The 14,468-nt window shown below is 39.8% G+C and overlaps 1 pseudogene; it reads right to left on the bottom strand.

Annotated features, from left to right (window-relative positions):
• Window positions 1-14,468, bottom strand: part of LOC102832313 — a 34,019-nt pseudogene that overhangs the window by 1,295 nt on the left and 18,256 nt on the right.

The following is a 14,468-nucleotide window of genomic DNA, read 5'->3' as shown; positions in this document are numbered from 1 at the left end:
GTTCGAAACTACCAGCCGCTCCGCGGGAGAAAGATGAGGCTTTCTACTCCCGTAAAGATTTACACCCTTTGGAAACCCTGTACTGGGTCGCTATGGGTCGGAACCGACTCGATGGCACTTAACAACAACAACATATATATATATATATATATACATACATAGTTGTTGGGATGAAAACTTTCTGAAGTCATATGTTGTTGCTGTTGTTGTTAGGTGCCATTGAGTCGGTACCGACTCACAGCGACAACAGAAGGAAACATTGCCCTTACCTGTGCCAACCTCACAGTTGTTACTACACAATCGTTACTACAAGTTGACCCAGGAAGAATGAAGTCCTTGACAACTTCGATCTTTTCTGACTCCTACTAACCCTATATATGGTTTTCCAAGGCTTTAATTCTTCTTCATGGAGCAGGAAAGTCTCATTTTCTCCTCACGGAGTTGCTGGTGGGCTCGGACCACGAACCTTGTAGTTCATAGTTCTGTGCTTATGCTATAGAGCCACCAGGTTCCCACAATGTACCCTTTAGTTGTTGTTGTTGTTTCTGAGTGCCATTGAGTTGGTTCTGACGCATAGCAACCCTGTGTAGGGTTTCCAAGGAGCGGTTGGTGAATTTGAACCGGTAACTTTGTGGTTCAAACCGACCTTACTTTATCCCATAGTGCCTCACCAGGACTCCAGAATGGGCCCTGTTGTTGTTAAGTGCTGTTGAGTTGATTCCAACCCATAGCGACCCTGTATAGGGTTTCCAAGGAGCACCTGGTGAGCTTGAACTGCCAACCTTGCAGTTCAAACGGCTTTGCAGTTTGGCGCATTAACCCACAGCGCCACATCAGAATGGGACCTAGCACATACTAATGACTCAATAAATATTAGCTATTAATATCACAACTTGATTATAAGGCCTTTGCCCCATATCACTTTGTAGTATTCACAGCAATGAACAGAAATAACAGCTCCCAATACGAATCGGGCTGTGAACCTTAAGGTCAGCGGTTCGAAACTACCAGCCGCTCCGCGGGAGAAAGATGAGGCTTTCTACTCCCGTAAAGATTTACACCCTCGGAAACCCTGTACAGGGTCGCTATGGGTCGGAACCGACTCGACGGCACTTAACAACAACAACAACAATGAAATGGAGTGACCGCAGCAATGGGCTCCAATGTTAACAACACTTGTGGAGACGGTGCAGAACCAGGCAGTGTTTCGTCCTCTTATGCATAAGGCCGCTATGAGTGGGAGCCTGAACAACACCTAACAACAGCACAGCTTGCATGATTGCCTAAATCCCACAATACAAACAGTGACAAATAAACCCGTTACTTTTCTTTTTTCTGTGTGGTTATTTGCATCAATTACTAAACAAACGTGCTTTTTCAATATACCAATTTTTTTTTTTTAATTTCATCTTTTGAGTCTAGAGTCAATACCCATACCTTGTCATCAATGGTAAATACCATAACTAAATCTCCCAAGTGCCAGCTCGATACTAGTACCTTAGAAAAATGGTCTTCATGATTTCTCCAAGGAGCAGATTCTCCAGGTGTGAACAGATGTCTCTGTTTAAACAAGCAAATGAAAGAATGCTCTATTAAAATTAGTATGGAAGATGCCAGATTAGAAATGTTAACAAGTATGCAGGATTTATCAGAGCCTTTAATGTGGATCTCCAAAACGAAAATATAAAATGTGGTTTAAACAAAAATTACTTTTCTGTACTACTCCTTTTCCATGGAATTACTTTCTCCCAGGACCATGACCCTCAGACAGAACTAACATAGTAGGTAGTTTGGCATACCCTATCTTAGAAGCTCTGGTAGCGCAGTGGTTATGAATTGGGCTGCTAACCTCAGGGTCAGCGGTTCAAAACTACCAGCTGTTCCGCGGGAGAAAGATGAGGCTTTCTGCTCCCATAAAGATTTACAGCCTCGGAAACCCTGTGCAGGGTCATTATGAGTCAGAACCGACTCCATGGCACATCACAACAACAACAGCATCTTAGAAGGACTACCTGAAATCTACCGATTTCTTTCTGGAAAGTAGGATCACAGTCTTATGAGAACACAATCAGTTTTCTATTCAGATGGTCTGCGTATGAAAGAATGGGAACTACAAAACATCAGCACCTTGGTCCCATGGTTGATTCTAATGATTTTTTCTGGTTGGAAAGGTGTTTCTTGTATGTTGTTATTGTAGTTAAGTGCCATTCAAGTCCATTCCGACCCATAGCAACCCTGTATAGGGTTTCCAAGGAGCAGCTGGTGAGCTCTCCATATATAGGTACCCTGGATTCCTGGTGTTACTGTGGTTTAAGCATCGGGCTGCTATGGGGAAGTTCTATTCTGTCCTATATATAGGGTTGTTATTAGTCAGAATCAACTCAATGGCAATGGGTTCAGATTTGGTTTTTCATCCACAACCTTAGTTTTCAAAGTCTTCATTTTGCTTGAATCAACCATTAACATCCATGGAAGCAGCAGTCAAGAAATCAAACGATGTATTGCATTAGACACATTTGCTACACAAGATCTCTTTAAAGTGTTAAAGAGCAAAGATGTCAGTTTGAGGACTAAGGTGCGCCTGATCCAAGTCATGGTGTTTTCAATAACCTCATATGTATGTGAAAGTTGGACAGTGAATAAAGAAGACCGTTGAAGAATTGATGCATTTGAGCTATGGTGTTGGAGGAGAATGTTAAAAGTATCATGGACTGCCAAAAGAACAAATAGATCTGTGTTGGAAGAAGTATAGCCAGAATGTCCTTTGGAATCCAGAATGGCCAGACTTCGTATCTTATATTTCCAACATTATCAGGAGGGATCAGTCTCTGGAGAAGGATATCATGTTTGGTAAAGGGGAGGGTCAGAGTAAAAGAGATGAGATGGGTTGACACCCAATGAGATGGATTGACACAGTTGCAGCAACAATGGGCTCAAATGTAGCAATGACTGCGAGGTTGGTCCAGGACCAGGCAGTGTTTCGTTCTGTTGTGCAAAGGGTCACTATGAGTCTGTACCGACTTGATGACATCTAACAACAACCACCCATAAGCTCAAAAAAGGAAAATTCTTCAAAAGGGGAATGCAGTAATTAGTCAAGGTATCTGTAATTAGGTAAGCGTAATTAGGTAAGCAATTAGTCATTGTATTTGCAGATACAATGAAATTTGAATAGTACGTTCATTCCATAGTTGTTTACTCCTATATTCTAAGTTAATCTTTTCATCAGAGTTTCTCAAACTTTGTTATTTGTGGTGGTGAAGTCAGTCCCTGACTCATGGCCAGTCCATGCACAACAGAATAGGACTATCGTGAGCTGTACTATTTTTATTGACTGAAGTTTTTTAAGGGGATCACCCAGCCTTTACTCCTAGTCCATCTTAGTCTAGAAGCTCTGCTGAACCCTGTTCACCATCACAGTAGCATGCGTGCCTCCAATGACACATGAGTGTTGGCTGCACATGAAATGCATTGGCCAGGAATTGGTCTCCCACATGGAAGGTGAGAATTCTACCACTGAGCTACCAAGTCCCCTCCCAAACTTCGGGATCCTAGTGGAAAAATTACAGTTCTTGAACTGGTGTGGCACTGTAGGATCAGCATTGGACTTAAAACACAAAGTTGGCGGTTCAAACCCACCCACCAGCTGCTCCTCAGAAACCCTATACAAGTTTGCTATGAGTGGGAACCAACTCGATGACACTTAGCAAAATCAACAACCTATGTTTATAAGTTGAGGTTTCCTAAGATGTTTTGAGCTAAAGTTGAATATAAGCCACTGTTATTGTTAAATGCCCTCTTAGCTTGGAATTTTATGATACGAGTAATTTGAACCAAAGTTCTGGCCTTAAATTATTTCAGTAAGCTGAAATAAAGGAAACACTAACATTCTATCCATCTTTTGATTCATCTGTGGGCTGGTGTTTTCTTTAATGTTCTCCTTAAACATTATACCTTTGAAATATAAGCTTTCGGAGTAGAATGGTGGCTAAATAGAAGAGGACAAACCAGAGAACTGCAAATCATTTCATTCTAAGGGGGTTAAAACACAGAAAATGCTAGACTAACACTTTTGGGGGTAAGCTATCACTTCTATTTTCCTTGTACCCTCTGGGCTTTTCTTGAATCTTTGAAATCCCTTCCCTATAACTGGAATCCCTGTGAAGATATTTCTGTATATTTATACTCAAGTAGCATTAAAAAAGTTAGTATTCTTAGCTAACTTAATTTGGTGTTTTATAATTTTAACAGCCTTGCCCAGTTATACAGACACACACATAAAGCAAGATTGCCAAAATGCGTGGACACTCACATGGAGGAGGAGTTAAAAACAAAAATATACTTTTCCAAATTTTCAGTTTCCAAAAGTTTCCACTAGTTCTCTAGAAATTTATTTAAAAATATGTGCCATATTTTGGAGATCTGATTAGAAGTAAAAGTCAATTTCAGGATAATATCAAAGAGGTTCCTTTACTTTATTTTTAGTTAGCGTAAGGATTGTTGTTGCTATTATTAAGTGCTGTCGAGTTGGTTCTGGCCCATATTGATTCTGTATAGGGTTTCTGAGGAGCAGCTGGTGGGTTTGAACTGCCGACCTTGTGGTTTAAAGTTCAGTGCCAATTCTCCAGTGTCACATCAGGAGTTCAGAGTGAGGATTAATATTAGATATACAAGAATCGGTGCCTCGATCTACCATTTTGTGCCACTGGAGCTGACTGAAATAGTAAGCAAATTGTTTTTCATGTTAACAAACTTATCAGAAATTTGTTTTCTATCTATTTGTTTTTTGTGTATATTGAGAAATCATTTTCATATCTGATGCCTCATGTGGCTTTGAGTTGGCTCCGGCTCATAGCGACCCTATGCACAACAGAACAAAACACCAATCTTGTGCCATCCTCACAACTGTTGTTACATTACAGTCCATTGTTGCTACCACTGTGTCAGTCCATCTCATTGAGAGTTGGACCCTTTTTCACTGACCCTCTACTTTATCAAGCATTCTGTCCTTCTCCAGGTCCCTCCTGATAACATGTCCAAACTATTAAAGACAAAGTCTCACCATCTGTGCTTCTCTGGAGCAGTCTGGCTACACTTGTTCCAAGACAGATTTGTTTCTTCTTCTGGCAGTCCATGGCACTTTCAATATTCTTCTCCAACACTATAATTCAAATGCATCGATTCTTCTGAAGTCTTCCTTATTCCTTGTCTAACTTTAATATGCATATAATAAATATGCATCTTATATGCATATTAAAGTTAGACAAGGAATAAGGAAGACTTGGCAATCGAAAATACCATGGTTTGAGTCAGGTGAACCTTAGTCCTCAAAGTGACAATTTTGCTCTTAAACACTTTGTTTTTTCAACTTTTTATTGTGATTTGAGTGAAGGTTTACAGAGCAGATCATCAGTTTTATATTCAAGAAATCATATAATTTGCTTCATTACATGATTGCAATTCCCTCCATGTACCAACTGTTAACAGTATTTACCTCTATTCACTTTAACTATTGCATTCCGCCCTCTGTCTCCTGCTACCTTCATCTTTCCTCTGCTAACTTCCTTATTGCTGTATATTGCCTGCCTTGTTACTTATGTTAACATGTGTCTACCCTCTAGCCCAAAAATAATTCTCCCTCCCTGTCCCTAGAACCATCATAGGTTGTTTCTTGTATCAAGAAAACCATTCTTTTTAAAAAATTTTTTATAACATTGGTCTCATACAATGTTTGTCCTTTTGTGACTGATTAATTTCACTCAGCATAATGTCCTCCAGGTTCAAACATGTTATAAAGTGTTTCACAGACTCATTATTATTTTTCAATATTTTGTAGTATTCTATTGTGTGTATGTACCGAAGTTTGTTTAACCATTCTTCTGTTGATGGGCATTTAGGCTGTCTCTGTCTTTATCATATGTCTCTTGTAGACAGCATATTGAAGGATCCTATTTTCTTATCCATTCTGTTCTTTCTGTCTCTTGATTGGTACATTTAATCCAGTTATATTCAATGTAATTAGTAATAGGCATGAATTGATCATTGTCATTTTTCTGTGTGCATTTGTGTGTTTTTGTTTTTGTGTGTGGTGCTGCTGAATTCTTTGTTCTACATAATTTTCTGTGCTGAGTTCATTTTGTTTGTGCATTTTCTTCTCATTTTTATTTCTGTTGTGTTCATGTTTATTAAATTATCCCTATTTTCCCTCTTTTTTTATTTTGATGTGCAAGTGTATTATGTTTCTTTGAGGTTATCCTGAAATTTATTAATTTTTCCTTGCTTAAAACAGGCTGTTTTATCTTAAAATCTACATGACTTACTTGACATTTAGAAGTTCTGTATCTACAGTACTCTCTCTTTTTGCTTTGTAGTTAAGTTGATTATACATTGATATCTCTGGTTCCCTCTTTTCAGTCTTGTAAATTTGTTTTACTGTAAATACTTCTTTATCTTGACTGAGTTCTAGGTGGTGTTGTCATGAATAGTAATCTCAGGTTGTTGTCTGCTGTTGTTGGTTCTCAGTCCAAAGAACACCCGTTAGCATTTTTTTGTAAAGTTTGTCTGTTCACTACACATTCCTTTAATTTCTGTTTATCAGGAAATGTGCTAATCTTGTCTTCATAATGGAGAAATAGCTTTGTTGGGTATATGATTCTTGGTTGGCAATTTTTTTTTTTTTCTTTCAGTTTTGTATATGTCATCCCACTGCCTTCTTGCCTGCATGATTTATGCTGAGAAATCAGAGCTTAGTCTTATTGGTTCTCCTTTGTATGTAACTTTCCTTTGTAGGTAACTTTGTAGGCAATTTCTTGCTGCTGTCAGGATTCATTCCTTGCTTTTGATTTTGGAAAATTTGATTATAATATGTCTTGGTGATCTTTTGAGATTTATCCTTTTGGGGGTTAGTTCAGCTTCATGTATGCTTATCTACTCATCTTTCATGATGTTAGGGAAGTTTTCTTCCAACAGCTCTTTAACAATTTTCTCTGCGCTTGTCTCTTTCTTTGCAAGAATTCTGATCACCCATAAGTTGTTCCTTTTCATGGTGTCCCACACAATTCTCAGGCTTTCTTCGGATTTTTTCATTCTTTTTTTCTATTAGTATTGGGAGATTTTTCTTCAAGCTCACTAATTTGGGGTCCCATTGCTTCTAATTTACAGCTTTGCCCTTTCAATGCATTGTCCATTTCTGAGATCTTAGTGTTAATCTTCTGGATTTCTAATTGCAGGTTTTTATTACTTCAAATTTTGCATTTATTTTGCTTGCTTTTGTAGTGTTTTCCTGAATTCTTCTAGTGTTTTTAGTGTTCTCCTCAATCTTTCTATGGATCCTTTGAAGGTACTTAATAGTCTTTTGAATTCTTTTTCAGCTAGTTCCATGAATCCAGGCACCAAAGTGGCACACCAAAGCAGCACAACCATCCCCCAAGTCACTGATGTGGCTCCCAACCACATGGCTCCAAACTCCCAGAGAGCAAGGTCTGCTCTTGAGGTGGATGGGGTTGGGAGCTTCCCTGGTCACCAGGGAAGCATGGAGAAAAAGAAGAAATTGTACCTTTCCTGTCATCTGTGAGACTCTGCTTTGCCAGGCCTCTCTTTGCTGCCAAAGCTGCTCACCTGCTGGGGGAGCTGCATCTGGCCAGCTGTTCACCAGTCAGTCTCCCTCTCTCACTGTCTCTGCTTAGTCTCTCTTCCCAGCAAACACTCCATGCAGCTCTCTAACCTTTCTTCTGAAGCTCAGGGTGCCAAAACTTTCAACTGTGTCTGTTTTATTTGGTCTCTTGCTTCTTTTCTGTTGAGGGTCAATGGAGTGTATCTGCCTAGTTTGCCATCTTGCCAGAAGTCACAGGAACTGTCTTTTTAACACTCTAAAGAGGTCTTTTACAGCAGATTTGTCTAATGCAAAATGTTATTTGATTTCTTGACTGATGCTTCCATGCGTATTGATTGTAGATCCAAGAAAAATGATGTCTTTGACAGCTTCAATCTTTTCTCCGTTGATAAGAATGTTGTTGATTGGTCCAGTGGTGAGGATTTTTGTTTTGCTTATATTGAGGTGCAATCGATACTGAAGGCCACCATCTTTGAACTTTATCAGTACTTCAAGTCCTTTTCACTTCCTGGAAGAAAAGTTGTGTCATTTGAATATCATAGATTGTTGATGAGTCTTCCTCTAATCCTGATGCCACATTCTTCTTCATATAATACAGCTTCTTAAATTATTTACAGCATACAGACTGAATAAGTTTGGTGAAAGGATACACCCTGATGCATCCCTTTCCTGATTTTGATTCATTCCATATCCCCTTCTTCTGTTCTAACAACTGTCTCTTGGTCTATGTATAGATTCCTCATGAGCACAATTAAGTGTTCTGGAATTAGTTTGTTATTATCCACACAGTTGAATGCCTTTGTGTAAGTCAATAATTGGTTGCACCTCTAGGAATCACATAATATATCAAACGCTCCCCAAATTTGGGTGTCTTCTTTGCATTAAGGTCATACTCTACAGTTCCAATTTTAATATATATGCTGCTGAAGTGAGAACAACAATTTGCTTTTGCCTTATGAAAAAATAATCTCACACCCAAAAGCCAGTAAATAGTCTACAGTCATTTGAGTCTCAGGGTTATGAAAATTCAGATTATTTTATTCATACATTCCTTTGGGCACAAATGAAGTCAGCCACAGGGCACTTGGAGGGTGACCAGAGCTTGACAAACCTTACGGGTCAGCAGATGTGGTTGTAAGATATGGGCTTGCTGGAAAATATCCCTACCAAGCAATGTTAGGACTCAGGTCTGAGGTTTTAACTTGGAATTTCCAGCAGAAAAGGAGTGGATTTCCCCTCATATTGCTCTTGGGGAACAGAAAGACTCAGTCATCCCATATAAATAATAATTTGAATCAACAGAATCCTCCAAATTTCAGTGTTTTACAATTCGACAAGAGCTGAGAAAAGTTGTCAGCATATAACAACCTTGTATAGGGTTTCCTAGAAGCGGCTGGTGAGTTAGAACTGCTAACCTTGTGGTTCAAAGCGACCTTGTGGGCCAGTGCTTATCCTACAGCGCCATACTTATTCTACAGCACCATACATGGTTGCTAGGAGTTGGAACCAGCTTGATAGCACTTAACAACAGTGGGCTAGTTCAATTGTTTTAAAAGAGGGCAAATTCGCATAATATTAAAGGGCAAGTGATTGATAGATATATCAGACGTTTGTAATCTGGGGGCTTACTTTATCCAGATTTCTCTCCTTGAAAGAATAAGAAAGTACACGTGGAAAATGCTAACATACTCTTCGCTGGTTTTCAATTTTGTGGTTTCATTTATAAAATTCACTGAGTTACAATGTAGCATTTACATAAAACAGGAGGGTCTGATGAAAGAGCACGCCTAAAAGCTTCAAAGAAAACCTCTAAGACAAGGCGGGAGTGCAGTACCGTTTTCCTGGAGGTGCTCATCCCAGTCCTTGGGGATAGGCCCTGCTGGGTGGATAGACTTAGTCCATGAAGCCTATTGATTTGTTCCAGCTTCTCATTTAACACTTCATGGAACATTCAGAGCACCACTGGCTGAGTTTATTAGTCACGACTCTTTTGGGTTGCCCAAACATGACAATATTTATGTAAATATTTTCCTATTTACTTATTGTTGTTAAGTGCTGTTGAGTTGATTCCAACCCATAGTGACCCTGTATAGGGTTTTCAAGGAACCGCTGGTGAGCTTGAACCACTGGCCTTGCAGTTCAAACAACTTTACAGTCTGACGCATTAGCTCACAGCGCCACACCAGGATTCCTTTATTTATAATGTCCTTGGAAATGACCATACACAACTTCCCTGCATTGACTCATATAAAGGAAGGAAGAGCAAATAAAACACAGCCTAAGAAAGTGTTTATGTTCCCTCACTAGATTGTAAACTCCATGAGCGTCGGGATGTTGAGTATTTGTGTTTCAGGATGTTATGCACATACATACAGAAATTCAGTAAGGCCATGGTGGTTCAGTGGTTGAATTCTCAGCTTCCACGCAGGTGATCCAAGTTCAATTCCTGCCAATGTACATCAAAAGCAGTACTGCCTGTCTGGAAGTGGAGGCTAGTATGTTGCTCTAATGCTAAACAGGCTTCAGCAGAATTTCCAGACTAAAGATGAAGTACTAAGAAAGGTCTGGCAATCTACTTCCAAAATTCAGCCAGTGAAATCCCCATGGATCACAGCAGGGTCTAATTTGATGACATCTAACAACAACAACTGGAAACTCAATCCTGTGTTAATTTGATTGACTACATCTGTGGCTCTCGGCCCCTGTGCATTGTATTTCTCCTACTTACTTATTTTCCACATATAACATGCCCATATATAAATAACATGCACATCACTCATAAGAACAACACACAAGGGGTGAATGCCCTGCAAATCACTCTATAGTGTTTGTTATCTGCATAAAAATATAGTATTATCAATTAAGTTCCACAACAGTTTTCCAATTAGGCAATATTAACTTTATTTTATAAAGCTCTGGTAGCATAGTGGTTACGAATTGGGCTGCTAATCTCACAGTCAGCTGTTCGAAACTACCAGCTGTTTCACGGGAGAAAGATGAGGCTTTCTGCTCCCGTAAAGATTTAAAGCCTCGGAAACCCTGTACAGGGTTGCTATGAGTCGGAACCGACTCCACGGCACACAACAACAACAACAACAAGTTCATATACAGCCCTGTTGTGGTGCTTTAAGATAAGCACTGGACTGATTGATTGCTATAAGAACAAGCAAGTTGTTCACCGGGGAGCCATCAAGGCAAGCAATCAAGTCCCCTCGGGGCAAACCCCCTTCCAAGACTGAAACTCAAAGGGAATACACGACCTGGTGACCACGTTGGTCTACCGATAAGGGGACGTGGGGGAAAACCAGCAATGAAGCTGTGGGCCAAGTCTGACCACGTTCAATAGAATCCCGTCAACCTGGAGCGAGACCTGGTTGGCCAGCAGTATAGTGAGACCTGGGGACTCCTGAGCCCATGGACAGGGACATAGCCACAGAGGACTAGAGTGGAGAGTGAAGCGTCCAGCTGATGTGAAGTGAAGGCAGATGCACAAGATTGCCTATTACGTGCAGATAGTACTCATTTGACCTAGCTTCAATAGCTGGATAATCAGAACTCGACTAGAGGAAGAAAGACGAGGGGAAAAAAGTGTAATCCGCTACAATTTGAAGAACTTGATCTATACTTATGGATGTAGTAGCTTAAAAGAGGGAACGAATCTTTACAGCAACGATCTTTCCCACCCTCTCTGTACACAGGGTTGACAGAGATGGGCAACTCAGACATTGGCTACCCAAAATGAGGGGCTATAAAGGCACGAAGTGACTGGCTTACAAGTTTTCAAGAGGGAGCTTAGTTTCAAAGGGTGTGGGGGAAGGTAGACTCTCCACTGAGTGGTTTAAAACTTGTCTGGATGGGGCTGGTGAAAGGAGATGGGGATAAGATTCTTGTGGTTCAATAGTGAATAATTGTTATCAGGACTGATTGTGATTGTTGCAAGTGTAAAGGTAGACGTTTTGTAACAAAAGGAGGGGAGTGGTTGATCTTGCAGTCTAGGAGCAGAGGACCCTGGGACCATCATGGGAGAATCACGGAGTGTGGGACCCTATCCAGAGAAGCAGTGGTGCCAGAGATGGAGGCAGAGACAATGATGTGGAGAGATGGAGCGACTGGGGACACCGGACTCAAGGAGGGAAAGGGGCTGTGTGCTGGCAACCTGGGGGGGCAGGATTGCAGGGTATGCCCTTTGGTTGTCTGAATGGTTATATATTCCTGAGTGCTTCGGTGTACATAAAACACACACACACACACACACAAACCAGAGGGAATGGAAGCAAATGCTGTTGAATGATGATGCATGGAGGGGATTGTAGTCATTGCAATGAAATGAAATATAATAGGATGAATGTAAAGCTGATGTTCTCCCACGTAAACTATCACTCAATTCACAATAAAAACTTAAAAAAAAAAAAAGAGAGAAGCACTGGACTGGTAACTAAAAGATGAGCAGTTCAAACCCATCAGCTGCTCTTGGAAATCCTATACAGGGTTGCTATGAGTCAGAACCAATTCAATGACACATAGCAACAAGGTCACATAGCAAAAGAGCAAAATGATTGGAATTATGACACAGGGAATCGATTCCAAGTTTTGGACTTTTCCCCAAATTCAGGTGCCTGAAAAGGTATTCCCTAGACAGTAGCAGTTTCAATGTCTTTTCTCATTCCGGTGAATAAAGGATAATATTTGATTCTTCTCATGTTGACCTACCAGAGAAGTCCTTCCTTTACCATGGAAAAGGAAAAGTTGTGAAATCCCAAAAGACAGAAAACTCTTCAATTAATTATTCAGAAAAAAGTCTTCCCAATTCCCATGCCAACATTTTTCTAATCCTGTTCCTGGGTGGAATATACAAACCCTCTATTTGGAACCTGAAGGCCATTTCCTGTCTAAAATGGATTTCATTCATTGAATGTGAACACTTGTTTTTTATTGCAAAGTTGTTTACAAAGCTGAGCTGCTGGAACTCATTTCTTTTAATGAACAAAAGAGTGATGGAATATTTAGCTGGAAGGAATTCACAGAAAGTTGCATGCAACTGGCAAATCATTTTAAGGTTCTAAGTTTTCAGTTTTTGTATAGGTCTCTCAATCCAAATTGCAGAAACATTCAGGTAAAAATCTTTCTGTGAAATAACGGAATGACTGAGGAAAAGGAAGTTTGATAAACTCTTCACACTAAACAAGCTGGTCTTACCCAAAAGAATTATTCAGTAAACATTAATTAGCAGATTATCTTAGTCACATGCCTGGCATCAGACTGCAAAGCTCACAAGGACCAATCCAATCCAGACCCATAAAAGGTAACTGACTGTGTATTTTTAGAAAGTGGCAAATGATTTTGTGAAGGCATTTCAGACAAGTGAGGACAAGGAATACTTGAAATCTCAGTGTTAGAACAGTGAAAGCATCACAAAAACCCAAGATCAAATACCAGTTATCCTGAAGACAAAAACCTGATTGTTACTTGATCTATAGAATACAGACAAATCAGAGTTATGATAGACTATGCTTACAGTCATCTGTTTTTATTTTTGTATATTTTTTAAAACATGTACTACATACAATGTTAAAATATATCTGTAGGTCTATATTTAATGCTTCCAACCTTCTACAAATAAATATCAGATTTATAAAGCTATTAATAAAAGGCAATAATTTTTTTAAACTAAATTTAAAAAAAAATAAAGGAGACTTAGGACAGAACTGACTTATGATGGAATTTTTTGAATGGAACACTGTTGCATGTGAGGGACGACCTGCATATAAAGAAAGAGTTTCCTTTCTTAAAACTAGTCAAACTAAATGCATTTTAAAAATGTGAGCTATGGAGTGCTGCCGTAGGATAAGCACTGGAGTGCTGACCACAGGTCTGCGGGTCAAGCCCACTGGCTGCTCCTTGGAAAGCCTATATAGGTTCGCTAAGAGTCAGAACCGATTCGATGGCAAAAACCCCCAACAATTTATAGACCGTAAAATTCAACATTTGAACAAGCCAGTGATTTTAGCAGAGAGGCATGCCTCATTTTACTGCGCTCCATAGATACTGTGTTTGTACAGATTGGACGTTTTCTGCATCAACAGAGTCCATCACGGACATTTGTCCAACAGCATGAGCTCATTTCACATTTTGGTAATTCTAACAATATTTCAAACATTTTCATAATGCTATTGCACACTTAATAGACTGCCAAAAAACAAAAAAAAAGCAAATCAACTACCACTGAGTCAATTCTGATGACCGGATGACTGGATGATCTGACTCATATAGACCCTGTATAGGGCTTCTGACACTAAATCTCTATGGGAGCAGACAGCCTCATCTTTCTCCAGTGGAGCAGCTGGTGTGCTTGAACCACTGACCTTGCAGTTAACAGTCCAATGCCTTTCCCACATTCCAGTAGGACTTCTTTAAAAGACTACACCCATACACACAATAGAATATTATGTTGCATTGAAGAATAAATATCAAGGAAGCGATAAGCCACCACATAACATGGATGAACCTTGAGGACATTATGCTGAGTGAAATTAGTCAGTCACAAAAAGAGAAATACTGCATATGACCACTACTGTAAAAGACTAAGAAAAAGAAATTATACTAAAAGGGGGTAGGGGGAAGTCTTTGTTGGTTGGGAAGTTGGTGACGGGGAAGGGCGGAGTGCAGAGAAACGGGCAAATGGGAGAACAATTGGGCATGTTTGAAAGGGCTAAAAGGGACAGAGATAAAGGACGATATATGCACAGCCTTGGAACGGCAGGGCTCTGAGATACAGGGATTGAGTCATGGTTGGAATGCGGGGTGGGGAATCATGTTAAGATGCTTGACTGTTTTTTGTTTGTTTGTTTGTTTTAAT

This window comes from Chrysochloris asiatica, unplaced genomic scaffold (assembly GCF_000296735.1).
Source record: "Chrysochloris asiatica unplaced genomic scaffold, ChrAsi1.0 scaffold00018, whole genome shotgun sequence".
NCBI lineage: Eukaryota > Metazoa > Chordata > Mammalia > Afrosoricida > Chrysochloridae > Chrysochloris > Chrysochloris asiatica.
This window is presented reverse-complemented; position numbering and strand designations above follow the sequence as displayed.